The sequence below is a fragment of the Chionomys nivalis genome, chromosome 4 (assembly GCF_950005125.1).
Source record: "Chionomys nivalis chromosome 4, mChiNiv1.1, whole genome shotgun sequence".
NCBI lineage: Eukaryota > Metazoa > Chordata > Mammalia > Rodentia > Cricetidae > Chionomys > Chionomys nivalis.
The window spans coordinates 55,613,481-55,641,238 of record NC_080089.1 but is presented as its reverse complement, the minus strand read 5'-3'; the positions used below and the strand labels follow the sequence as shown (position 1 = coordinate 55,641,238).

Sequence of the window (27,758 nt, the reverse complement as noted above, 5' to 3'; positions counted from 1 at the left end):
CCTTCCATTCCGTGTCCTGTGTGAGGGAATGCTATGGTAAAACCAATGAGGTGGGGGGGGGGCAGTGGGAGAGACAGGAAAGGGGTCTGAGATGCTACTTGGCTTGTCCACGACTTGACTGTGACATGTAAGTCACCTTACTCCTGTGTCTGAGCCAATGAGAGAAGGCTACAGTGGTACTTTGCTAAGTAGGAATGGTGTTATAGGCTAGACCATATTGTTCTCTCTTCTAAACTCAGTGGAACCGTGTGCTCAGAAGTCCCCTTCCTGGACCCGGGGAACAGTTATGTGTGTGACTTGTCAGGGAGCACACCCCCAATTTTCTCTCCCTGACACTAGGTGTCACTCTGAAGTCTACTTACCTAATTAAAACAGTCCTGATACTTGGTTGGTCCTGGATGGGTTGGTTATCCATATTAGTTACCAGGTAATGGGCAAAAGGCTGAGGTCAGGGTCTCTGTGGTGCCTGGATGATAGAGCATAGTGTTCTGGGTTCTGCTTCATCCTGGCCAGGAGGCTCCCGCAGCTCCCTCCACTCCCCCATCCTGTGGGCAGCAGCACTGACAGGTACAACATGGGATCTCTCCAGGAAGTACAGGGCATTGGGAGACTGCTCAGCTGGTGGCTGGTAGGGCTGGCTGAAGGAGATGATTCCGGGCCAAGGCTGGAAGCCTATAGGGTCCTTTAAAAACCATCTATTTTTCTGGTTATGAAATGTAATGTGTGTTCTCGATAGAGAAATGAAAGCGCTTGGGTGTTTAGCCCGTCAGTCTTTTACAAAATATGTATTCTTGACATAATTGGGATCAAGCTGTAGTTACTGTTTTCTAACCTGCCTTTTGCACTTAATACTACACCAAGATCATTTTCCCATCATTAAATACTCTTCTATAATGTGATTTTTAATGGCAGCATAATGTTCCAGCCTGTGTTGCTGTGTCCCATTTAACTGGTTCTCTGTTGTGTATTTTGATGGTTTCCAGTGTTTTGTCACAATAATAAAGCCTCAGTGAACAAAGCTGTGCACGGAGGGTGATGACGGCAGCAAAGCGCTGAGGCAGGGGACGGGCGGCCGGAGCAGGAGTGTGGAGGTCGGGCATTGCGGTTGTTCTTGGGCCTGGGTTGCTGGGAAGGGGGCTGGAGCCAGCTGGGAAGGGTTTGTGCTCCTGTGCTGAGGGGCAGGCCCCTGGCCTGGTGAACCACTGAAATCCTGAAGAAGCCCAGATTTTTCTTTTCTCTCCCCTGCCTCCTTGTCACTTCTTGAAGAGCTCCTGTGTTTGGGAAGGGACAGGTTAGCAGGCTGGAAGAAGTGCAGGCAAGGCTAGGTCTTAGGCCTTACACCTCTCAGTCTAGTGGGGTCTGTGGTGTTTCCACGGAGCCCTTATTTACTTGGAGAGCCCTGTCCAGTTCTTTCAGGAAGCATGCATTTCCTGGCTCTTGTTTGAATGAGTATGATTACTCAAATGGGCCTTTCCTTGTTGTCTCAGGGATGGTGGTTCATGATGGGGACTCAGGAGAGCCAGGGATAGCTCCCCTGACACCTAGGTGCTGCTGTTGGTCTCTGCCCTGCACCCATGGAGGCTGGGGTTGTCTGTGGGGATGTGTATGTGGGGCTTCTCGGGGTAGAATGTCTCTTGAGTCACACATTTATCCTTACATGGTATGTGCTGGGTGCTCCACGTGAGTTCCCTGGTATCAGTGGCTCAGTGGTTCATTCATTTCTCATTCTCCTGACTCGCTGAACACCCACTGCACACTAGGTGTGGCTTTGTGTGCCCCGCACCACATCTGGAGAACCGTGTGTCCCCACCAGGAGCATGTCAGATAAATTCCTACTCTCACAGAACTGATCTCCAAACAGGACAGGCAGGAAAATCTAGAGCCGTTCAGCAGTCAGATCAGGGAGTAAGATGTGCTATGGAGATTATCTAGTAAGGCTAGAAAGGGAGTACACACAAGATGGGGGTCCTCCAATGAGGGATGGCTGGCATGAGACTGATGGCAAAGGCTCCTTTGAGCAAAGACAAGGAGGGAAAGTGAAGATCTAAGGTTCTAAGGTCTAAAGTCTCTAAGGTCTAAGGTTCTGGACAAACCAGGCATAGATGTCACCATGGAGGCGGCTCAAAGCTCCAAGGCTTTGGATCACTGGTAGAAACAAGGCAGGTGGGCCAGAGAGGCTGGAAGGCAAGTCTAAAGACCCTAGCTCCATTTTAGACATGATGGCAAGCTTAAACTGGGGGCTTTAGAAGGGGCATCTTCAGGGTGGCTGTAGGCTGTGAGAGAACAGAGTTTGGGGATGTGTGTAGTAGGCACAGCTTACTCAGGTAGACTTGGAGGAGAAGACAGAAACCCCATTTGGAGGTGTTTTAAAGCTGGGGGCAGGCAGAGCGGACCTGGGAATCTGCAGCTGGGAAGGGCCAAGGCTGCTTATGTAGACACGCGGCTATTGTCAGTATCCGGGTGGCTGGGAACCAATGAGGAATCTGGGGCTCACTGCCCAACACGTACCCTACTCTCAGGGCTCCCTAGCGACAGCCGACCCCTTTACTCCAGCTCTGTAAATGAGGATTGGGTCTCTGAATTTGCAGTCCCGAGAAATTCCTGCCAGCTCGCCCTCCCAGCCACTCCTCCCTGGGATCTAATACTTGATACTTTCTGTGAAATTTGTCAGGTGAGGGAGGTGTGCTAACCGCTGATACTGGGCTCAATTCTATTATCCTTCCCTCCTCCAAAGAGAGCCGTATCTGGTGAGACTGACACAGTGCAGGCTCCTCTAAGCCCCACTAACAGCCTTCCTTCAGGTCACGCGTCTCAGGACCCTGCAGTAGTGCCCTGTGCCAAGTCCTTCTCCTGATAATTCTATCATGATCTGGCTACACCCATCCGTTGTACTTGTCATCTTTCTAATACGTGACCTGCCTCACCCAAGCTCAGTCTCACTTCCCATCACCTCCTTCTGGAATGATTTTTCTCACACGTCTCTGAGGTGCCTTCTCTGACACAGCTACTTCTTGGCTCCCTTCACTAGGCAGTCGGCACTACCCAGCCCAACGGCGTGTGGTGAGCTAATCTAAGCTGTTGTACCATCTCATCTCCATCTTTAGCTTGTTTTCAGCTTGCTGTCCTCATTCTCTTGTCCCCATTGTCTCCTGTCTAGATGCTGTCCCCACTCCATGCATCACTGTCAAGCTCTTCCCAAGCCACGGAGCTCTGGGGGCTGGGGTGCCTACACCCTGCTCTGCACGAGGACGCTGTGGTTTACCTTCTTATTGCTGCAGCAAAACACCATGAACAAGGCAACTTGCAGGAGGAAGGGTTTATTTGGCTGTTCCACGGAGAGAGGAGTCCATAATGGCTGGGCGTGGCATGGTGCTGGAGAGAGGCTGAGGATAGTCTCTACAGCCCTAAGCAGGAAGTAGACAGCGGCAAACCAAAACGACAAAAGTCTTTTAACTCTCAAGACTTGCTTCCAGCCAGGTAGTGGTGGCACGTGCCTTTAATCCTAGCCCTAGGCAGAGTGGGCTGATCTCTGAGTTCAAGGTCAGCCTGGTCTACAGAGTAAGATCCAGGACAACCAGAGGGGAACCTTGTCTCAAAAATCAATTGATCAGTACAAACCAAATCTTCCTTCCAGTGACACAGTTCCTCTAGCAAGGCCACACCTCCTACTTCCCAAACAGCTTCTGCCAACTGGTGATCAAACATTAAAATGCCTGAGATTATGGGGAACATTTCATTAAAACCACTGCAGACACCCAGGGAAGTTAGAGACAAGGGTCCTCTGAGGTTACCTGGACATTCCGATCTGCTAGTTGCTAGGGAGATGCAAGAATGTAGATGATTAATAAGGTCCAATCACCGTGTGTGTGTGTGTGTGTGTGTGTGTGTGTGTGTGTGTGTGAAGCCAGAGGTTAACCCTGGGTATTGTTACCCAGGTCACCTACCTTGTATTTTAAGACAGGTTTTCTTGTTGTCCTGGAGTTTGTTAAGTAGACAGCTTGACAAGCAAGCCCCAGAGATTGTGTGCCTCCTCAGAACTGGCTTTATAAAGCACATACAACCATGTTAGTTTTTTTTTTTTTTTTTGGATTTTTCGAGACAGGGTTTCTCCATAGCTTTTGGTTCCTGTCCTGGAACTAGCTCTTGTAGACCAGGCTGGCCTCGAACTCACAGAGATCCGCCTGCCTCTGCCTCCCGAGTGCTGGGATTAAAGGCGTGCGCCACCACCGCCCGGCTAACCATGTTAGTTTTTAATTGAAAAAATTGGTTCTGAGGATCGAATTCAGATCCTTATGTATGAGATGGAAACTTTACGGAGCTAGCTCCTTAACTGCCTCAGTCACCTTATAACCTTTGTTCAGGTTGGGACTGTTTGACCCACGCCAGGGGAGAACGGGTGTCCATCTGACCTTCCCTTATGCAGCTGGAAAGCTGATGGCCTCACTCTGTCCAGGCCCTGGAACAGTTCCGGTGAGACTTGTTCCTCTGCCAACTGAGCTGAATCTGCCTCTCTGAAGTTCACAGTAGGTCCAGACTCCATGGTGCTTGGCACTCAGGAGCTCTCCTCTCCTGCCTCTGAGCCCAGTGGGGCCCCCATCTCCTGGAGGTGATGCAACAGTGTCCTAGGCTTGATGGACACAGTACTCCCTCCCTGCACCTCTGCCCGCTTAGTCAGGGAGCAGCACAGGGTACCCGAGACACAGGTCTCTATGACTGTTGTGTCTGCGGATTCAGCATCACCCATTGGTGTCCTCAGAGCACAGCCGTCCTCCAGCTCACTACGTCCGTATCACCCTACAGGGAAGACGGGTGCTGTTGGCCCATCATCCAGACATTACAGAGAACCTGCTGTGTACACTGTTCTAGGGATGGCATGAGCAAGCTGGGGGCTAGAGAAGGCCCTTGAGGAGTTGAGCTAACTGTGAAGCCTAAGTGTGAGAGGTCCTAGCAGGCTGTACAATAGAACTCCATACCTACGTGGCTGAAACATCGTGAGAGTACTACCTCATTGCTCTGAAGGCCAGAGGGTCATGAGGGAGGACCTGTGCCAGTCTCTCTGCCTGGCTTCCCCAAGTCTCTTCGCATGGCATCTTCCTGGGTGCTGTGTTGCCAAATTGCCCAAGAAAAAATATTTAGTTGATTTAAACTGGATCTCCATATTTTTAAAAATGTACATGAATCAACACTTGTTTCTTAATAGTTGCTGTTTTTAATTAGACTGTATTTATTTATTTGTGTGCCACAGAGCATCTGTGGAGGTCAGAGGACAACTTTCTTGAAGTAGATTCTCTCCATCTCCTTCTACCAAGATATCAAATGTAGCTCACTGGGCTTAGCAGCAGGCATTTTACCCATTGAGACATATTACTGACCCACGTTTTTTATTTTGTCAAACAATCGTATTGAATTAAGGGCCATCCTACTCTTGTGTGACTTCATCCTAATTAGCTAATTACATTCCAACATCCCACTTTCCAAATCAGGGCATGGCCACATTTTGACCTTATTTAGGGGTTACAGTTTCAACGTATATGTGTTTTGGTGTTGGGGGTGGAAACCAAGGCTTAGTGCACACTAGGTAAGTGGTCAGCTACTGAACTGTATCCCCAGCTCACATGACGGGGTCTTGATATAAAGTTAAGGCCGGCTTCGAAATCCAGATGCTCCTTCCTGTGTCCCTTGTGTGTCACTGTGCCTGGCCACCTGTAGTACCAAAGGACCAACGATCTGATTAACACAGCAGTGAACAGTCCTAAAATGGAATTGATGGAGTTCTGAATGGTTGTAGTTAGGATGTAGGTGCTGGGACCCACACCCCAATCCTCTGCGAGAGAACCGAGTAATCTTAACTGCTAAGCCGTTTCTCCAGCACCACTGCTGGTCTGTTTTTGTCATAGCCAAAGTTACACTCAAAGGAGGAAGTAACTAACAGAGTGGCGGTTTTGTTTTGTTTTGGTTTTGGTTTTGTTCATTTTTCATTTATTTATTCTGCAAACATTCATGAAGCATGGCTGTAGGCTGTACCCAGGGATGCAGAGATGAAGTGACTATGGCCTCTCAGGGTGAGGATCATAATCGTGGATAAGCAGGCCATCTTAGATGACAGTTAAAAGTTGTCTCTGCTCATGCCTGAGCCTGAGTTGCTGCCAAGGGCCATGTCTGGGTGCATGACCTACTGCAGCCAGGGTCTGTCGTGAAGCCCATGGCCCACGCTGCCACTAAAAGCCACATTAGATGCCCGGGGGTCTGGACTGCAACCTGTGGCCTTGTTGGTGTGCCACCTCTGGAGCTGTGCTGATCGGAGTGGCCTGTGCTGTCACCTGGGGTCAAGATGTTGTCCAGGCCTGAGTTGCTGCTGAGGGTCACGTCTGGGTCCATGGTCCTGTTGCAGCTGGGGTCTGTGTTGATGTCTGTGGCCCGTGTTACCACAGGGTACCATAAGAATCATGCATGATGGAATCTGAGGGTCAGGCTGAGCCGGCCCTGCCTTTTGCTGGCTCTGCCTTTTGCTGGACACTGCAGCAAGAGATCTGGCCCTGACCCTCATAGGAGAACTTGGCCCAATGACCTGGGCATGGGAGAGCTGGCCCCCTGAGCTCTGGAGATATGGTCCCACTCCTCACCACTGGCATGGGAGAGCTGGCTCCACTCTGAGACTGAGGTGAGGTGGCCCCAGCTGCCAGGTCTGACCAGCTCAGCTACTACCCAGACCCACATCCAGGGCTTTAACTTGGCCCACCCTAACATATACCCCATCTATGACCTACCGGAGCGTGTGAAAGGACTGGTCCTTTGGAATAACACCTGCAGAACTTCATCACTTGCGGCAGCTGCAGGATATCTGAGAGGAGTGTCCGTGAGGGTCCGGTGATGATGGTGGACCAGACACCAGGGGCCTTGAACCTGACCAATGATTCACTACAATAAACATTTGCAAGTAAAGCTGATAGGACAGAAGGGTACACTGTGTGACATAGCACGACTCCCAGTGCCATTAAGACCAATAACTTAAGAGACGTTGGAGAGGCAGGAGAGATGGAGAGGTGAAGTGTCTTTATTTGTTTGGTTTGGTTTTAATTTTTAAAAAGTTTCTTTGTGGGGGGAAGGGCAGATATGGAATGGGAAATGAGTGAAATTGGGGTACATGATATGAAATTCCCAAAGAATCAATAAAGAAATTTTGTTAAGAAAAAAAAGTTGTTTCTGCTCTGGAACCGGCAGTGTGGGATCTGTTCCCAGCTCTGCTCCTTCCAAATGCTGTGAATTGAGGCAATTTACTTCATCTGGATGGGCCTCAGTCTTGTTAGCAGCAAAGTGGGACTAGTGACGGCATCTGCCTTGTGCAGATGAAACAGTTACAGACAAAGGGCGGACACATAGTAAAGGCTCGGCAAGTCTGCCTGGATGGGGCTTAGCTCCAGGGGAGTGTGGTAGAGGGTGTGAGGGGCTCTGGGTTACCTCTATGGGAGTCCTAGCAGACATGGCGGGTCATGGAAAGGCAGGGCAGAGCTGTCCTTAGAACATGCTGCCCCAGAAGTGGGGGTAGAAAACCTGGAAGTCGGTAGGACCCGGCGCTGTGCAAGTGACCTGAGCAACATGCTGTCTGCCCCCTCTACTCCAGGCGGATCGAGGTTTGGGGACAGGTGTGCATGCACTTGCTTGCTGGCACTTAGGTTTACCAGCCTTCAGTTGAGGGGAGTTGAATTAAAATTCCTCTTGAAGAAGTTAACAATTTCCCAATTAAGGGACACACAGCGGCAAGGCGCCTCGGAGGCCTTTCAGTCAAGAGGCTCTTGTGCGCGGTGAAAGGCCGCCTGGGCTTGGAGTGCTGCAGAGCTGCTAGCAGGACTTCTGAAGAGGGCGCCTGGCCAAGGCTCCGTCCAGATCTTGCGATGGGCTGGGGGTCCCCAATCCATGGAGCCGCCTCTCCAGCCCACAGACCCACGACCTCCACGAGGGTCCGGTCCCTCACAGCCCACCCTGCACTGAGTCAGCCCAAGGCTCTTCCCAGTGCTGCTGTTTCTTACCTTTGCTTAATGTTCAGTTTTGTCCATGTCACACACTGCATCCAGAGCCCTGACTAAGCTTGGTGAAGCACTGAGTGCTGGGGGTCACTCTTGGGCGTTTCCCTTATTGCTTCTGAGGGCCCACGGTTGCCTGTATCAAGACACACCTGCTCCCTAGTTTTGCTAGTGACATGTGGGTGTGGTTTGTTGTTGTTTGTTGGGCGGTAGCCGAGCACCCACAACCAGTACTACACAGTTGGCTTTCTGGGAGATTCTGGGATAGTTTGAATCTGACTATTTATTGTGTGTTCCAGAGCTGGCACAGCCTCAAGCCTGTTGGGTCCCACTGGCTCCTTTGACCTCTATGATGTCTGGGGGTGAGGTGATGAGTACCCCTTTCACAGATGGAGTGACCCTTAGTTCAGTGGGGTTCTTGCTAGAGTCCTCTCATTCCATGTCTAAGCAGTGAGAGGCTGTGGAAAGACTGGTTATGTCCCCTCTTTTCAGTCGACAGCCTAGGTCTTTACCCCACGTCCAAGGGCACTGTTCCCAGTGGCAGCCAAGGTCGTTTGAGGAGCCTGTGCCATGGTGGTTCCCCTGTCCAGGCCATGTGGAAAGAAGGTAGTGGGAGCGTTTGCAGCCCACACCTGCCATGCCCCTCCCTCCTGCGTGTCCTACTTTCTCGAGCTGTCGCAGCCAGGCAGACTGTGTAAATACCCAGAACTGTGAAAGCCTGGCCCTCCGAAAGGTCAGCCAACCATGAGGCGCTCTTGGGAGTATTGGGGGAGGGGAGGCCAACAGCCCTAGGGATGGCAGGTCCTAAGGATGCTCTGAGTGGGGTAGGGTGTCCTGGTCACACTCTCGGCTGGATTACGGTGTGGCTCCGCGTGAGGAGTGACCTAGCCTCTGTGGACCTCTGTTCTCTCTTGGGGGTCACAGATAGCCCCCCAAAAGTGTGATGAGAGTTGGAGGAGCTAGCACATCTGGCTGTACTGGGCACCGGGCTGGTCGAGTACATATTTGTAGAACAGAGGTGTGTGGCCAACACCCAAAGACACTAATTGATGGAACTGGTTGTATTCCCAGCTTTGCTACTTGGGCAAGAGATTCACATATCCTCAGTTTTCCCATCTGCACAATGGACAAAATAATACCTCCTCCAGGGAAGTATTATACTCCCTCAGTGGGAGTCCTCCCCGAGGACTGAGTTTGAATCTTTTAATGAACTACATTTTTTTGAGTACCCAGTGTCATTGCCTGGGCTCAGCTATCACAGAATGGGTGAGTGACATAGTTCCCACCTCTATTAACAACTTGAAGTTGGCAGGATCAAAGAGAAATGCTATGAGCCTCAATGAAATGTAGCAACTAGGGCTTGGAAGTTGGGGAACACTCCCTGGTGGATAGGAAGCACTCCCTGGGAGATTCTGGTCCTTGGGGTTGAAGAGGACTGTGAGAAGTTGGGGACTAAGAGGTGAGGCAGAGATCCTGCCTGTTTGGGAGCAACGAGACCAAAGATCTGGCTACATGAGTAAGCCTGGGGCAAAGTATGAGTTGCCCAAGGGCAGCAGTGGTGGGGAGAAGGGGCGGTGGTAGTAGAAATGGGGAGAGATGGAACTCTGGTGGGGATGGAGACATAAGAATTGGGAGTATCTCTGAACATAGGATGGGAACAGGTACATAGTCCAGCAGAGTCAAGGGGTCATGTAGAGTTGGCGAGCTGTCAAACTTCAAGGTTTCAGGCAGTGGGTAAGAAAATCTCCTGCTAGGGCTGGGAGGAAAGTCATGACAGCTTTTCAGGTTGACAAGTTGTGCCTGTGTGAGCTAGCCTGAGCGGTGGCCATCATCCAGAGCAAAGGAACCAAGGGCTAGGCTGTTGGAGGGTTTTAAGAGGGTGAGGTGGAAAGAGTCTGTGATAGGCTTGGGACCCCAGAGTCTTACCTTTCTGAGCACCTCTGCATGACACTCAGGCCCTGGGCAGACCTCTCCGATAGGCCTGTTGGATTCGCATAGCCGTCTGGACAGTGGTGGGCTCTCAACCATATTCTAAAGAGTTTGGAACTAAGCTTTGAGTGACCAGTGCCTTGCCTGCCCTGGGCTGTGCTTTCCCATCTGAACTGGAATCATTCTTTTACACTGGTCCCAGGTGGGTGGTGATCCCTAGATTTCCCAGGGCAAGCCCAGTGCATCAGCTCCCAGCTCATGGAGTCTTTCTTGGCTTCACCTATCAGCACCAAGGACTGAGTTCCTGGTCCCTGAAGGAAGGGGCTGTGCCCTGTTAACCCCCCCCCCCCAGAATCTGATGGTCCCCTGGCAGGCTTTTGGGACCCAGGAGACCTTTTCAGGCACAAGTCACTCCCAGCGACTGAGGGAGGCTGTAAAATCTCTGCACCAAATTAAAACCTATGAGCTCCTCTTAACAATGAAGAATTTCCCTAATAAAAGAGGAGGCATACTTAGGCATGGCCTAAACGAATGGAATGGCTTCCGGGATTAATCCAGGCTGTATGGAGGGCGCCCAGCCAGGAGAGGCACGCGTGGATATTGTAACAAATCATTTGCTCCGGAGAGAAATAATTCCTAATGTGAATCGTGAGAGGGGAGGGCACCTTGGCCCTGGGCAGCACCATCCCTCAGCTGGGCAGGCAGGGTCTCTGCTAGGGCAGCCTCACCCGCGGGCTCCGGAGCTTCAGTGACAGCCTCCCCAGCCTTCCTCCAGTGGACTCTGGATCCACCTGAGCCTTCTGCTGCTGCTGTTCCTGCCTGGAAAACTTGATCCCTTCTTCATTTGGCCTCCTCAAACCAAGACCGTGTATTATTTCAAGGAAGGCTCCTCATAGCCTAGCAATCTGTCTGCCTCAGTTTACCTGAGTGCAGGTACTTGCTTTAAACCCAGCTTACTGGCCTGCTGTTCCAACTCCTTCCATATCTCTGTGTAGATCTGAATGGGAAGGGAGGTGGTTAGCTCTACTCAGAAGCACAAGGGAGCACAGGGAAGCTCAACTCGCTTGCAAAGGTTTCCTGCATCCTGCTTTCCACACAAACCATTTGGAGGCTGTGGCCAAGGCTTTGGAGGACCTGGAGACCATGCTCATGAACCCCCTCCCTCCAGCTTGAGGTTAACCTGTCTCCTTCCATTCATTCGCTCACACACTCAGCAGACACTGACGTATCACCCACTCCTGGGCCCTGCAGGTTACACATGACTCCTGCGCTCACATGGTTTATGCTCTTTTGGAATGAAAGCCACCAAATGAAAGAATTCAGGTGACCTCAGTCTGTGATGAACTTGGAAAGGAAATTAAAAAGGCCATAAAATATGGGGTGGGTAAGATACTCTGATGGGCCCCAGATATCTTTCTGAGTTGGGGATACTGAATAGATGAGAGAAGAGGAGCTCCTGAAGGTGGTGGAGTTTCTCATCAGGGAATGAGACCTGGGAGAAGTCAGGATGATTGAATAAGGATGAACAGAGGAAGGGGCAGTTTGGAGGGAATCCTTAGTGAGGATTGTGTTGGGAGCACAGTACTGGGGGGGGGGGGATGCTGAGCCAGAGAGTGGAGGATCTGATGAGTGCCTTCCTCTGTGGGAGAGGTTACAGCGGGGGTAGGGGGTGGGTGCTGGGTCTCCAGGAGGGGAGGGTGAATCATGGCCAAGGGTGTCCTAAGCCTTGGATGTAAATGTGGAAAGGGGACAGTGCTCACATGGGTGGCAGGTGGTTGTGTAGGTGGGTGTGGGTGATCGAAGAGTTTGGGCTGGTTGAGGTCAGTTTGGTCAGGTTTAGGGAATGAACTGGCTAGGGGCGGTCACTGTCTTCTGAGCTGGGAGACTGTGACAGTGGAAGCCCTGGAATCTTGCTCTGGCCTTGCTCTGCTTGCGGCCAATCTGGCGGCCCAAGTGCAAGCATCATTTATTGGGTCAGTGTTAATGATTTACTGCTATGCTGGTCGGTTTTTGTCTACTTGACATAAGCCTAGACATATCTGGGAAGAGGGACCCTTAATTGAGAAAATGCTTCTACAAGATTGGCCAGTAGGGAGGGGAAAAAAAAAAGATTGGCCTGGAGGCAAGACTGTGGAGCATTTCTCAACTGATTGATGTGGGAGGGTCCAGCCCACAGTGGGCAGAGCCAGCTTGGAGCAAGTGGTTCTGGGGTGTATAAGAGAGCAGGCTGAGCAAGTCATGGGGCACAAGCCAGTTAGCAGCATCCTCCATGGTCTCTGCATCAGCCCCTGCCTGGAGTTCTTGCCCTGACTTTGCTCAGCGATGGACCTGGACCATTACCTGGAGATGTTAGGTGAAATAACTCTTTTCTCTCCAAGTTGCTTTTGGTCACAGTGCTCACCAGAGCAACAGAAGCCTTATCAAGGCTGCTGTCTGCAGTCCTCACAGGAACATCCCTCAGTCCACCCATTTCTCCAAGGTCAGAGGTGTGGTTCTGCCTGTTGACTCTCCTCACTGAGAGCCCACTTTCCAGCTACACACAGCCTCCTTCCGGACCCTTTGTGCTCAGAGAGGAGAGCAAGACCCTGGATGCTACCTGACAGGAAGATGGCAGGGAGACACAGGGAGCCTGTGCGGCTGCCTGCAGATGCTTCACTCGTGTGTGTGTGTGTGTGTGTGTGTGGCGTGTGCTCAAGCATGCGCACGTGGCGAGCCCATTAACAAACAGAGAAATAAATTAACAAGTATTCAACCCACCAAATGTTCCTTCTGTTCTGTATAATAGAGCACGGGAACATAATTTTCCCCCGGAGCAAATCGCAACAGCTGAACTTGGTCCTCATTTTCCTCCAAAAACTGCTTAAAATTCTGGAACGCTTGTTGATTTCGGGTCCTTTCCCTTTCTGGCTCCTGTCCCCAACCCCCAGGCTGCTTCCCTCTGCCTTCCTCTTGCCAGGCCTCAGAGGAGCCAGATTGTCACAGTGAGGAGTCTCTACCTCATACACAGGGGACACCCAGCTGAGGAGGGCCGCGATTGGGGCTGGGCCACAGAGATGGCAGGGGGATTTTAGTGCAATGAGCATTTTGGTGAAGCCGCCAGGGTTGGCTGAACAAAGCAGCGGCTTCCCACTGGGATTGCAGCAGACTTGCTGTGTGACCCTGTGTCAGTCATTTCCCTTTCTGGGCTTTGACAATGTCCTGTCAAAATAGGGCTGATCATGCCTGCTGTTTCTGCATGCATGTGTCTGAGGGTGTGGCATCCAGGGCTATGTAGACAAGAGTAGTCTTCCTTGGAGGACAACCTGTCCCACCCCCAGGCCCTTCTCAGGAGTCTCTGGTTTCAGGGACCCTTGCCCTCTTCTGAAATACTTTAGGACACTTCGAATATTCTTAAATTAACTCCACTGTTGTGATAAGAGCGGCGGGGCTGCGTCCCCGGCACCCGGCTGCCCGCATGGCTTATGCCCCAAAATAATTACACGGAAACTGTATTCTTTTGAACACTGCCTAGCCCATTAGTTCCAGCCTCTTATTGGCTAGCTCTTACATATTGTTCTAACCCATTTTTAATATTCTGTGTAGCCCCACAGGCTGGCTTACCAGGGAGGATCTTAACCTGCGTCTGTCTGGAGTGGGAGAATCATGGCGACTCCTGACTCGGCTTCTTTCTCCCAGCATTCTGTTCTGTTTACTCCACCCACCTAAGGGTTGGCCTATCAAATGGGCCTAGGCAGTTTCTTTATTAATTAACCAATGAAAGCAACAGATTAATACAAGACCCACCTCCATCACTCCACCCAAAGCCATCTTACAGAAAGTCTGCTCATGCAGAGATCTTCCTGCCTATTATAATATTACGATCATTCCTGTTGTGCTGGGTCCTCACCTTCCAGCAATTTCCTTTGGAGTGGAAGCTAGATTGTGGGGAATCTCTGTACATTGATTCTGGTGCCTTTGGCCAGGCTGAGTTACCTCAATGGAGACCTCAGGGGAAGGTCTACTCTGAGCTCAGGATCCAGAACATCCCTGCCTCGTCTCACAGCCTAGAGGAATCTGCCTGTGTCTCCTGGAAGATGCAGAGTTCCTTCGTCCCAGGGACTTCCTCTGTGCTGTCGAAGACATTGCTGCAAATAGGGCTGGCCTTAGGGTTTGCTGTGGGTGGAAGGGCCATGGGCCAGGGGTGGTCTCTTCCAGGAGGCTCTTGTCTCCTTCTATCCACTATAGTCCTCTTAAGCAGCTCCAACAAGGCTCCACAGGTTCGAGAGCTCAAACAACAGACATTTATTTTCCTGTGGTGGGACTGGAAGCTGAGACCATGGTGCCTGCATGCTTGGGTTCTGGTATTCTGGTATAGGCTTCTCTCTCCCTTTCTATGTGTGACAGTGTCTGAGCATGTGTGTGTGTGTGTGTGTGAGAGAGAGAGAGAGAGAGAGAGAGAAAGAGAGATACACAGAGATAGATAAATAGATAGATAGATAGATAGATAGATGATAGATAGATAGATAGATAGATAGATAGATAGATAGATGTTGTTTCTCTTTATAAGGACACTAATCTAATAGATTAAGGTCCTATCTTCACGACTTCATTCATTTTTCCATATGCAGTTTTCCTGGGGGTTGGAACTCTAACACGTACATTTGAGGTAGAAGGACACAATTTTGTTTACAGTGCCACCCTGTGCTCCTCTCCCATATAAAAGCCTAGTCTAGACTTTGCTGTAAACTGTGCTGTTCAATTTCTCCCTGGGTCCATACCACCACAGGCCTCCACCGTAACACGGGGCTTGAGTGGCTTCCCGGATGAGACAGAGCTGGAGAATTTCCAGTCCCTTATCTGGGTGTGTGACGGGGAACCCTAGGATTCCAACTTCTAGGCTGTGTGCAGCCCTCCAAGGTGAAGGCATGTCCTGACTCATACACCTGTCCCCTTCTCATGCAGACTTCTGTCCCAAGCCTCTCTCCAAGGCCTTCACAGTCAGGCCTGCTCAGCCTCCCCTGTCACACCATCTTCTTCCCAGCTTTTGTACCTGCAGCTCCTGCCTGGGATGGAGCTGTCCCCTCACCAGCCAGGGACCCCTCTTGTGTCATGGAACTCTGCCTGCACAGTTGTCTCCGGCACTCTGGGCTTTCCTGTGTGCTGGGCTTAGTGCCTGGTGGGCCTTGTCCAGGGGCTGTCCCACCGACCTGTGGTTGTAGACAGATGTGAGCAGTGACCCGTGGCCCAGCGCTACCTCAGGGCTAGGAGTTTAAGTTCAAGGAGCTTACATTCTAGTCAGGGAGGCAGACAAACCCGACAAAGAAGTCAAATCTGTGTAGTATTCTATAGTGAGAATGCCGAGGAAGAAAAGAGATGGGGAAAGAGACAGTAGGGTTGGAAAGACAGCGAGCAAACAACTCTTAGTACTGATCCCTGGAGAAGGCTCTGGAGGGAGGGAGCCCCTGTGGGAACCCCCTCCTCTGAGGTAGCATGCCTGGCCTGGGGGAGCACCCTCCCCTGTGGAAACCCCCTCCCCCATGGGAGCATGACTGGCCTGTAAGAAGCCCTCTGGAGCTGAGGCTCCAAGGTTTATCAGAATGTGCACTGCAGTGTTAGGACCTGGGCTTTGGCTCTGTGGGAGACAGGATCACTGTGGGGCTCGGCAGGAATGACATGCTCTGATTGGGCTTTTGTGTTGAGGATACTGCGGAGCAAGGCACAGCAGGTGGCCCAAGGGGGTACACAATAATGCAGGAGAGGGAAAAGGTGTTTGAACCAGGCAAGGCTGTGGAGTAGGAAAAATTAGATTTTGGTTAGAGTGAAGCTAGTTGTGGGTTAGCTGTGGGGGTGAGGCAAGGTTGAGAAGGTTGAAAGGATTGATCCCGGGGCTTTGAACCTGGCAGCAGGATGATGGGGTCTCACCTCCTGAGATGGGAGGTCAGCAGGTGAGGCTGAGCAAACAGATACTTAGCTGTGACTCTGTGGAGTTTGATGTCCTGTGTGTCTAGGGAAGTGACCGTGCATGTCTGGATAATGACTCCCGAATACACCAGGCCCTCACCCCAAAGCCTGGAAGTTACTTTAGACCGAAAACATCTTTGTACATGTGGTTAAGCTAAGTCATGAGCCTGCATGGGCCCAGAGGAGACGGGGGAGATCTGACTACAGGAAAGGAGAGGGCAGAGTGGCTAGGGAGGCAGAAATGTGATCTGGGGTCAAAGTGTGTCAGCAGCCACCACAAGTCCTAAGCAGGAAGCTGGATCTGCCCAGAAGGCTAAGATGGAACCTATCCAACTTGTACCGTGCCTGTGGTTCAAGAAGTTCACATTGCCTGTCCCTAGATTGGTAAGGGGTTGGATTTGTATCACCTTTAAGCTACAACATTGATGGTTAAAGTGATTATAGGACATTAGTGCAGAAACATGGGCCTGACGAGGGGAGTGAAGAGTGCTCTGTGTCCCTAGGCCCCAGGAATTGTGTGTCCTACAGCTGGTGCCCTGTGGAGTGCGAAGTTAAAACATCTATGACAATGGGATCCGCACTCTGTACATTGACATCACCAGTTACAATGATACCACCCCCTGCAGCCCTCCCCGCTTAATGGATGAAATCATGCATGTTTGATCCTTGTCCCCTATGTGATAAGGCTGGGGGCTGAGGGGAACACTTGGTCAGGCTCTGGGAAGTGAAGTCTTGCCAAAGAGGCGACCCAAGGCGGAGCTCTCAGAACCGAGTGCTGGGGTTGACCTGCCTCGGTTATGAATACTGATTCCTCCACCTGCAAACTGGGTGGCTGTGTCTGGGCTTCAGTGTTCTGTCTGTAAAATGGGTGTAGTGGCAATGTTGACTGACCTCGTGGGGTCACTGTGAGGCTTCCATTCATGAACATATGAAACTCCCACTACATATTAGCTCTCTCCCACCCCTCTAGGCTTGGGACGTGTACAGGGCAGACAGGACTTTGCACTCAGCCCCCACTTGCTCTATGTGCACCTTTAGACGGAAGCTCAATGTTCTGTGCAGAATACCAGCTTCCTGTGCAGCTACCAGGAGAATGTGTGTCTGACATGTAAAAGGCTGTCATATTGGAGGATCACATTCCGGGACTCTGCTAGGGTCAGCTCCCTTCCTTCCTCGTGCCAAAGCCCTAGGCGGATGACTCACCTTACAAGCCACCACTTCTACAAGCAGATTGTCATAGAGCTTATAAGGCAGGAGGAAACATGGGGAGGGAATTGGGCTGAGCACCCCACTCCCATCCCCAGCCTGGGCGTGGCAGGGAAGATGTTTGGACAATCAGGCAAGGCTATGACTTGTAGCTACTGTGACCTCGGGACAGTCCTGTTTTCACGGCCTGTTGGAAGCCGCTGGGAAGACATGTGGCAATATTTACAGCCCGAATCTCCATCTCCATAAAGGGAGGCGAGGAGGGGAAGGCCTGGGAGGGGGAGGAAGGGGCTGGACTTTTTGATAATGTCATAAACGGAGTCTGTCTCCCTGGAAACAGCGATGGCAGTGGCAGCCACAGGCTGACAGATGTGTATGCTGTAATATGGGCCCGTGGAGGCTATGGCGAGGACATTCAGAGCGATGGATGGGCTGTAACTCGCCAGGCCAGGGGGGCTCAGGGACAGCCAACTACACTATAAGGGGCTATTGAGGATGCTTATAGCAGGACAAAGGCCTGGAGTAGGCCTCTGAGTGGGACAGTGAGATGCCTAATGCCATGTGAGGGTAGGGGTTACCCCCAGCCTCTAACCCACAGCTTGGGGCTAACCTCAGAGATGAGACAATTTGCCAGAGAGATGTTTTCAGAGTTATGAAGCCGACTCTTTCAGTAGTCAGCACACAGGAGACCCTCCCCACAGTGCTGTTCTCGGTTGAAGGAGACACCATGTGGAAAGGATAGATAGACAACCTTCGTTCAGGTGTAAGGGGCTGCATCACAAGGAGAACTGACTGGGGAGGCTCAGTCACCCCTGATACACAGGACTTGTACAAGGCTGGGTGTGCTAGGTCACACCGTGAAGGCCTCTGGGCTCAGAGGTTCACTTATACTCCTGAATTTGAGAGTTAGCCTTTGGCCACCAGCCAGTTGTTGCCCCGCCCTGGCCCGCAGAGACACCAGCAGGAGGATGAGGCAGGAGGAACCAGGATTTGCCACCTGGAAAATAGCAGGCTCAGGGACTATATTTGTTTTCTAGAAGTCTCACCAAATCCTAGGCCGGCAGTGTGCATCTGCTGTCCTTGTAGAGCCAGGTCCAGGGGAGTTTCTCACCTGAGCCCCAGATGGGCATCCAGGAGCCATGCAAACCAGCTTGGAGACCAGTTCAGGAGAGCAGATCAGGCTTCTAGAGGAAGGAGGACAGGTCAAGGGCCTGCTCTCGACACCACGGCCTGAGCATTGGGTCCACGACCCCGCTCTCCTCCGCTCTCATCTACTGCACCCGAGCTCCCCAGGAGAGCAGAGTGCTAGACCCCCTCGCTGTGTAAATTCAGGAGAGCCCTTGACATCTCTGGTGAAAATAATCAGGAGCTCTGAGGCCTGTGAGGGCGAGGAGCTGCTGTGGAGGGACGGACCTGTGGACACAGATGATGAATGCTGACAGCCCTGAGGGGGAGATCTCTTCTCAAGATGAATGGACCCAGCTCAGGCTTCTCAACATCCAGGAGTGCCTGTGCACACCTTCTCTGAGCAGGCCTGGGGCCTGTGTGAGACTGGAAGGTTTTATACCTCTCTCTCTGCTGAGTGGACCTGGGAGCTCACTTCTACTAATACCCAAGTCCGATGGACATAGACTAACCCTGTGGTGTGTGTACTCTGTCCGGAGTTAGACACCGGAAGTGTGTGTGTGTGTGTGTGTGTGTGTGTGTGTAGCCATCCTGATGCAACACCCATAGGATGGAACCTGAAGGATATAAGCCTGTATCTTCTAACATCAGGGATATATATCCTCTCGCCTCAGGGTGCAAATGAATAGAGTTCACAGGAGTGCTTCCATTTTGAGGTGGAATTTAAGCAGAAGGTATGCACTGGAGGATGGGCTTAGGTTAGGTGGGCAAGGGGCTAGAGGGTTGAAGCAGAGTCCATCTGGGCATCTGACAGCTAGGTGAGGCCTGTGTCTATGTAGTATGTCATGAGCGTGAACAATTATCTCGTGATCACTTGCAGATCCTTGAGAATTTCCTGGGAACACGAATACCCCAATACCACCCTCTTTACCTCGCCCTAGACAATCCCTTTAGAGAGGTGCTGGGCTCTCCATCACGGTAGGCTTTTGGTCCCTCAGGATCCCTTCTTAGAAACCATATAGCAGAGGCCAATGGCTCCCATAACTTCTGCTCTCTTCTGAGAATTCTTGATTCAGGTTCTCTCTGGAGGAGAGTTTGCGGGGCTGGGAAGGTGCTTATGAGGACTGGCAGGAAGCCAAAGGGTCTTCTTTACAGTCAAGGCTGGTGGAGACATGGAGTAGGCAGGGTAGGCAGCTATTTCTCCTGAAAGTTCCAAGGCTGAGGGTGCTGGGGAAGCAGCTCGGCTCTGGCCAAGCCCAGGACCCCCTGGACTGGCTGGGTCTCCAGTGAGTTCCAGGGCATGGTTCTTCATGTCCTCATTCCTCAGGCTGTGGCACCCTGGCAAGGGTTTCTACTCCACACTTCTCTGTGCAGTGGGCACAACCCAAGGGTCTCTAATGCCACTGGAGGGCCACATGTACCTTCTTGTACGCCGAGGACCTAGGGTTGGGGTGGGCAAAGTGGGAGGAAAAAACTCAATTTGGCCCACTTCTAACCACGTCTTACCTATTAGCCTACCACGGGCCCCTCTCTGGCTGTAAATTGTGGGGCTGCTCTATTAAGGTTCAGAAAGCCCATTTGACCAAGCCTGACATACGGGAGATACTTATTAAACATCACTCTCCTTGTCTTACCGTTGTATTTGCAGGTCTTCAGGGTTCTAAGAAACCTCTTCACCCACATCCTGCCTGCTCCATACTGTCAATTCTACCCCAAAGCCCACCACCGACAGTCTGTGGCCCTCATGGTCCAGCCTTGCCTTTGCTCAGATCTGGAGGGTGAGGTCTGAGGGACAGGGTTGCCGCAGGGACCTATGCTCGGAGTCCCTTGTTAGCAGAGCCCTTTGCCCTGTTCTCTCTACAGCTACCTTCTTTTTCTTCCTCAGCCCATACTCTGTGCCCACAGGGGACATCCCCACAGCCCCTGGCCAGGTGTCACACGAGAGAAGAAGCCTGTAGCACACGTGGGACTGAATGGATTAGGCAGTGGGAGTTAGGAGGGAAGGGGGAGATGGAAGTCCACCCCCGCCCTAGCCCCCAGATCCCAGAGAGGAAGCAGGTTCCTGTTAATTAGCGCCTTAACGAACCGTGCTCCTGTGAGCACTCCTGAGCCTGCTCCCAGACAGATAATTACAATGAGTTTTTGCTGCTGGGGGGCAGCTGGAGGGGGAGGACTTCGCTGGCTTTTTCACTGTCCATGGGGATTTTCAGGCCTACCCACTCTTGCCTCATTTGGAGAAGGGAAAATGTGTTAATGGGCCTCTTCTGCAGCTGAGGAGGACGGTTTATAAGAGAGGTAACCAACTTCAGTTTAATGAGAAGCAATTTCCCCTTGATTTTAAACCACAGCCCCCATCCCATGGATTTGGAATGGCAGAAGGGGAGACCAAGGTATAAGATTGGGGGGACCCAGAAGGGGTTAGAGAGGCTGAGTTCCCACCTCAGTCCTGGGTTTCAGCCTGCTTGGCCCTGTGTTTCCCCTCGAGGGGCTCTAGAGAGGAGTGACATGGCCACACGTAGAGATGAGCAAATTAAGGTTTCGGGACTTGCCTAAGTCTCTGAAGATGTGCAGGTTGATGAGTGACCGCCTTGGTCTCTAACACTACCCCTTCCTCTCATGGTGCTGCTGGACCCGGGGGAACCAGAATGTCCCTCCTAAGGCAAGGGAGCTCCCATTTCTGGCCAGCCCTGATCAAGAGATGAGGGGTGTCTTTGTGTCTGGTAATGAAGTGTTTAGTGCAAGTGGGCGTTCCATCTCTCCTGTAGATTTTAAATTGATGGTCATAGGTCCCTCTGTGGACCCTGCCAGACTTAGGAGCCTGGCAGAGAAGAGGGCTACCCATCCTATCAAATTCTGAAGGGAGAGACTCTCTCTGAGGCTGTTTGGTCAGAACAGGATCACCGACAGATGCACGTGGAGCTAGATACTCTGGGTTGCTGCATTCATGGGATACGGCAGAGAACTCTGTCCACATGGGACACTGGGGGCTCCGGTCTGAGCATGGGGAGGGGCAGTGGCCACCAAGGCCAGGGTAGGAGTTTCCCTGTTATGGTCTAAGAGCTGGTGGTGGAGAGCCAAGGACTGAGGTTCCACGGGCATTCAGACCCTTCGATTTCTAGAAGGAAAGAATCAAACATAGCCCCTCATGTCCACCTCTGCTACCCTACGTGAGTGTGGAATGAAGACACCGAGACCATCGGGTCAGTGGCCAGCAGTCACCGTCGGTAGTGTTTGATCCCAGCCCTGCTCCTCATCACTGGAATCATGGGTGGTTTCCATTCCCTTAGCAGTGCCCTAAAAGATACCACTTCTTCCACTGTGACCTGCGCTGTTGACCTCACAGAGCCTGCGTCCCTATGTTTAGGGATCATAGTTCTCTGTCCCTGTGGGGAGTGTTAAGGACTGAGCTGGTCATGTGGGCAAAGCCCTTCCCAGAGCAGATTGACCCCCTCAGTGAGAAAGCCTGGGAAGACCGCAGGATCCTCGCTCCAGCTAAGAACACTGAGTTCTCTTTGTTTTTAGAGGCTTAGGCCCCACATGACACATCCTTCCAGCTTGGGGGCCCCATCTTCTGTGGCCGTAGAGAGGAGCACAGTCCTTCAGCTGGCATTTTACCCCCAGATCTGAACCTCACCAGTCACTGAAGTGTGACTGCAGGGAGCCAAGCCAAGCCTTTCTGACTCCTGATTTGTTCACTTTAACACAGGGTTACTGGGGTGCCAGGGTGGTAGCCTTGTACTTGCAGAGTGAGCATGTGAGGGTTGGCACAGCTTACTTGGCAGGTAGGCAATGCCCAGTGATGACCACCCTTGCAGGTCTCCCTTCTCAGGAGATACAGGGTGGGCACGAGGCTAATGGATCTAGCCTTGCAGCACAGGCAGGTGCTAGCCACTACCAGGGCTGGGGTGGCAAGCGGCTGTGTCTGGCTCTTTCTTCTTCCTGTCTCCATGGAAATCCTTCGCCTCCATCCTTCTCTGCAGTTGGCTTTGACATTGGTGAATCCAACCTGGCATGTGGAATTGCGAATGGAGCCAAGTTCCAATTGCTTCTCCCATGAGAGTACAACTCCCTTACCTTGGGGCGACCTTGCCTACTCATTTGGCCACCAGAGCTCTCTGGGGGCGGGGCATGAGGAGAAGCAGGAAGGCTGGGAAAGGAGAAAGCATGGTGGCACAGGATACGGGCCAGTGGGCCAGCATGTGCAGGACAGGGGGATGCCCCTAAGACAAAAAGCTCGGGAAGCACAAGGGCCTGGCGGTGGGACTGGACCGATATGAGCTGCTTCCTTTCTTGAGTTCTCAATGAATTTCTGCTGTACCATTGCTAAGCGTCCCTGCCGTCTGCTGACTTGTGGTGGCAAATGAAGGCTTCCCACTCCGCCACGGGTAGCTTTTTCCAGGGAGGAGGGTGCTGAAAGGTCTTCGGCCTGAGTTCAATTTTGTTACCCTGAGCCTGGCCAGGCTGCACTTACAACTCGAGTATGGGATAGTAAGGCCAGAGACTTGGGCATTCTGTGTACTTGGCGTGTACACCGAGGTCCATAAATTGTCTCTGAGAGCCTTGGGAGTCATGGAGGGCTCTTGAGCAGGGAAGGCCTGAATGGAGACAGGATTTATGGATTATGGAGGAGGGACAGAGCAGGAAGACACCTACAGCGATGGGGCTGCTGGAGGAGGCCAGAGAGGTCCCTGGAAGAGGGGATATCTCCCTGATGTTCTTTTCCAGGGCTGCAGTGTTTCATCGGACCTGAGTGAGGAATGCATCGCCGGTGTAGATCACCCTGGCGAGTGGGCATCGATTTCCATTAAAAAGCAGGACCGTGAATTCCTCTCTCTGTCGCCCTCTGTCAAGCCTGGTCCTGGGCTTGTCCTGTGTGATGGGTGGAAAGAGATGGGAGCAGAGTAGAGGCCCTCATGCACCCCCCTCCCCCAGCAGTCCCTTCCCTCTCTAAGCCCCAGCACTTGAGCCTGTGTCTCCATCACAGCCCGTCCCTCACTGTCCCCGTGGAGAAACCAGGGCTGTCTGCACAGACCTGCTTCTCTTCCTTCATGGATCTGCACACAATCTGTATTTATTGCTTTATTTGCTTAATGTGAGGCCAGAGGCTGTGGCTGCCTTGTTCGCAGCCTCGTCCCTAGTGCCTGGTACAGAGGAGATGTTCGATAAATATTTGTTACACAAAAGATAGAAAAAGTCAGTAGGCTTCAGGCTTGGGCAGATCTCCACCCCCAGGAGAAGGCAGAGGAAGTCAGAGGTTCTCCTGTCTGCTCAGGGGCCACTGGTATTCCACGAAACCTAGTGGGATTGGTGGTGGTGGAGGAGGCAGGAGTCTCCCAGAAATGCTGGTGGGTGGAGTGTCCCGGTCAGTGAATCTGCTTGTTCATTAGGGAAGGGAAGAAGTTGAAGAGCCAGAGGCGGCCCCAGTGAGAGTTTCTCTGCCACCCATTCCTGAGTCCTCTATCTATACATCCTACTCCCCTGGGGCAGCCTCTGCAGACTCCTCTTTGCTCATTCCTGGATGTACTTCCCTGCTTTTGAATAAGTGTTTTACGTTGCTGCCCCTGGGCTTTCCAGTTCAGGCATTGACTATGAGCTGTGGCTGCATTCCTAGGGATTTAGTTCCACTTGCCCAGCTTGCAGCTAGCAGAGCTCATGCAGACCACATAGTTGTACTCTGGTGGCCTTTCCTTTCTTCATAACTCAGTCTGCTGTGGAGTTAACACTATTATTCTTTAGGGGCGGGGCTGGCCTTCAAAACACTATCATTGTTATTCCCAGTGTATGTGATGGTAAACCTGCTCTCAGTGTAACTAGACACACAGAGAACTTCATCCTTCCTTTCCTTCATTTCCCCTTCATGCCAGGGTCTCACGTGCAACCTTGGCTGTCTTTGAATTTGAAATCCTCCTGCCTCAGCCTCCTGAGTACTGGATTGGCCAGCATAAACTGCTGGATGAGTATGGTTTTATCTTCTTGAGAAAGTGCTTTATGACTTGGTCCAGTTTGGATTTAAATATTGGCTTTCTTGTTGGATTGCCTGCTTCCTGGACCCTATGTCTTCTTCATAGTTTTGAGAGGGGTTGCCTGGGAGAGATGTTGCTTGAAATGCTTTGTGTGTCTCTCATCTTAACTGGAAGTCTGGCTAGGTATAGAATTTCAGGTGGCGCTCTTGCCCTCAGTTAAAGGGCCCCCTCTGTAATTCCACTGCTTGCCTAGCTTGTGCTGACAAACCACGGTTGTTCCACATGCGATGCCTGGGGCTTCTGGAAGCACGTGGAACTCTTACCTTCAATGCTCTGATAATCCATACAAGCCTTGCCTCGATGAGGATCTTCTGCTCCAAATTGGGAATTTGTGTTTGTTCTGCAAAGTTTTTGTGTTACTTATTTAATGATTTCTTGGGATTCATTTTCTTTGTTCTTTTTTTTTTTGAAACTCCAATAACCAAGCCATCAAGGACCCCAACATCCTTCTCTTTTGTCATCTCTCTTTTTGCTTCTTTTTCTAGATCGTCTCCATTTTATCATTTGCCTTTCCAATAGAGTCTTAATTTTTTCTGCCTCATAAATATTGAGTTTCAGATTTTTCTTTTTATTCATTGAATATTCATTTTTTTTTTTTTTGAGACAGAGTCTTGCCGGGTAGCCAAGATTGGTTTCAAATTTGTAGTCCGCTTATCTTGGCTTCCTGAGTGTTAGGATTATAGGCAGCACTATTCACCTTTGTCTCTTAAAAATTCTTTCTTTGGCCGGGTGGTGGCGGCACACACCTCTAATCCCAGCACTCAGGAGGCAGAGGCAGGATCTCTGCGAGTTTGAGGCCAGCCCGGTCTACAGAGTGAATTATAGGACAGGCTCCAAAACTACACAGAGAAACTCTGTCTCAACACCCCCCAATTCTTCCTTTGTTTTTATTTTTTCATGTGTATGAATGCTGTGCCTGAATGTGTGTCTGTGTACTGTGTGTGTGCATTGCCCGCAGAGGCCAGAAGAAGGTGCTGGGTCTCCTGGGACAGGGAGCCACAGATGGTTGTAAACTGCCATGTGGATGCTGGGAATCAAACCCAGGTCCTCTAGAAGGGCAGCTGATGCTCTTAACCATTGAGCCCTCTCTCCATTCCTTTACTCCATCTTTTATTCCATCCAGTTCTTTTGAAAAATGTTTATTTAGTGTGCAAGTATATGCACACATGTGCATGTGTGTCTGCATGTGAGGCCACAAGTAGACTGCAGGCTCTTACCTCTATTTCTCTCTACCTTGTTTTTGAGACCGTATGAGACACTGAACATAGAGCTCACTGGCAGGCTAGACTGACTGGCCAGCAAGCCCCAGGTCTTCCTCTCTCCACTGCCATAGCCTAGGGCTGCAGACGCAGGACAGCACACCTGATTTTACGTGGGTACTGGGATCCTGGCTGTGGGTCCTCATGCTTGTGCAGGAGCACTTGCTGCTGATGTCATCCCCATGCGGTTCTTGTTGGGGACTACTATATTTGCTTTTCTGGAGAAAACTATAATTAACAAAGAAAGCTTCCCTCTGCATCTCCTCCTCTCTTTAAGTTGCTCCCTTTTTCTCTTTGCTTCCCTCTTTGGGACTCTGTGCTGCATATTAAAGATTCTCTCCACTGACTCACTTTGCAACATTTGCCGAGTGCTTCCCTCGGTAGACAGTCCCGTTGTCTAGCCCTGAACAAAATGGATCAGGAATTGGGAGCTGCTGGGGAGGACATCCAGGCCTGGTGATATACAGTGGGTGGTTGTTAAGAAAGGACTGGTGTCCCTGATGCACGGCTGAGCTTGTTACCTGAAGCTACCCTGTGGCTAATCTACTTGCCTTGGTTGGCTCACCAGAAACCCCAGTGACAACATCTCCTGAGAGGACTTCAGTCTCTTGGGGGCTAAGTTGGGCAGAAAGGCCGGGCTAGAATTCTGTGTACAGAGTTTCACTTCTGTTTGCAGTACAGACCTCCCATTCTCCAAGGCCAGAGAACCTCAGCTGGATGCCTCTCCAGAAGAGCCAAGGAAGGAGCTGAAGAGTTGGGGAGGGATGGGGATGGAGGAGGGAGGGAGAGGGAAAGGGAGAGAGAGGCAGAGAGACAGAGATGAGGAGACAGAGAGACAGGGAACCAGAGAGCGATGTGGGAGACAGAGGTAGAGACAGACAGACAGAGACAGAGAGATGGGGTGACAGAGAGAGACACACACTGAGAGGCAGAGAAAGAGAAGGAGATCGAGAGTCAGTGAGCATATCCTGGGCTTCACCCGCTTCTTACACAACCTTCTACCCAGCCTTCCGTTCCTGTGTCCAGGCAAGCCAAAGGTACCTGGGGCCATTAGTTCCCAAGCCTGGGCTCTGCCAGGTTATAGGAGAGAGCCCTAGGAGCGGCCTCCTCAGCGGTGCCAAATCAATTACCATTCGCCCATCTGCTGTCTAACTTCCAACATTATGTTGCTGGTTTTTCTTCCAGCCTGGGTCCTTGTGGATTTATGTGCAAAAGAGAAATCCTTTATCGTTGACACAGAGGTTTATAGGGAGTAGAGGCAAGCACACTGCATTCCCCTAGCCCGCAGAGGCTTATCTTATCCGCAGCTGATCTGCCCTCCTACTGGTGGGCAAGTGGAACCTTCTTTCCTTCGACTCTTAGCAGCAGGTTGCTAACCTCCTCCACTGTCCACACCCATGTGGAGGCCATCTTGGTTGGGAATTGCTTGTTGGGAGGACCTATGGCATCTTTGGGTTTACAGGAGGCTGGATGGTTCTTTCAAATTGTTGAAGTGACTTTTCCTCCCACAGCTGCCCACCAACACTTGGCATCTTCTGACTTCTCAGGTGTCCACTAGCTCCGTGGGCACAGGAATCTACCTCTGCTTTCCCTTGGCATTTCTCAGGACTCTGCTGAGCTGCTGGGTGTCTCAGCCTTGTCACAGGCGCATTGGCCTCAGTTCTCCTCATCTGACAATTGCCTTTTAAAACACGAGGGTGATTTGTCTTTTTTTTTTTTTTAATTATTGATTTGCAGAGTTCTTTATATAGCCTGGAAACATTTGATTTTAAAGCTCCGGGTGATGCAGTGTCTTCTGGCCTGTCTGTGTCCCTTTGTGATGGCTTTTGTTGCACTGATGATTTAAATTGCAACCAAGTCAAATTTCTCACCTGTTTGCTCATGCTTTTAATAGCTTGTTGGGAATATTTTGAAGCCTCTTGAAGTGTATTGCTAACTTATCATGGGGAAAGTTTGCCTTAATGCGCTTTTGGAATGGGCATGCGTGGCGGGCAGGAGAGCAGCAGAAGTGGGCATGGAGGAGCACAGTCATTAATAAGCAACTAAACCGCCTGACGTGCTCAGGGCTTCAAAGTGCTTGAGAGGAGAATGCTTAGCTTGATCCCTGACACAATCCGAAAAGGCCCCGTCTTTCTCTCCTTTGGAGAACTGAGGCTTCCCCACAGGGTCGTCGCAGGTGACTTTGATTCAAGCTCGGCTCCCGCAGCAGTGACTGGCTGGGAGCTACAGAGGCTCTGGGGAAAGTGGTTAATTAG

At 51.3% G+C, this 27,758-nt stretch overlaps 1 protein-coding gene across 6 annotated transcripts in view; it reads left to right on the top strand.

Annotated features, from left to right (window-relative positions):
- Positions 1–27,758, top strand: part of Lingo1 (leucine rich repeat and Ig domain containing 1) — a 182,946-nt gene that overhangs the window by 21,024 nt on the left and 134,164 nt on the right. The gene's annotated exons all lie outside the window — the stretch shown is intronic.